Here is a 353-nt window from a genome sequence, read left to right as displayed (position 1 = left end):
TTAGTGTCCGGCTTCATTTATTGGGTCTTGGGTCCGGCCCCTCCCCCTTTTCCGGGCCTGTATTAGGCAATCCGTCTTCCTTATTTTCCCCCTCTGGGTGAAGTGGCGATTAATAGAGAGAACATTCCGGCAAGCAGAACATTCCGGACCTCACACAGACCCCCTTTTCTTCGGGGGATGGCGCGGTCCCAGCGGGCAGACAATGGCCCCCTTCAGTCCCCGGAGAGTTCCTCCGGAGTCACATGACGCGGGACACGGCGGCCGGCCGCTCGCCTCCTGCGCATTCCACCCACAGACGCGGGATGAACATCTGTCATTGGAAAATGATCCACCCCCATGTACCCCCTCCAGCC

Source organism: Nanorana parkeri, unplaced genomic scaffold (genome assembly GCF_000935625.1).
Source record: "Nanorana parkeri isolate BGI_ZX_2015 unplaced genomic scaffold, ASM93562v1 scaffold1780, whole genome shotgun sequence".
In the NCBI taxonomy this organism is placed as follows: domain Eukaryota; kingdom Metazoa; phylum Chordata; class Amphibia; order Anura; family Dicroglossidae; genus Nanorana; species Nanorana parkeri.
Note: the sequence above shows the minus strand (reverse complement) of the source record.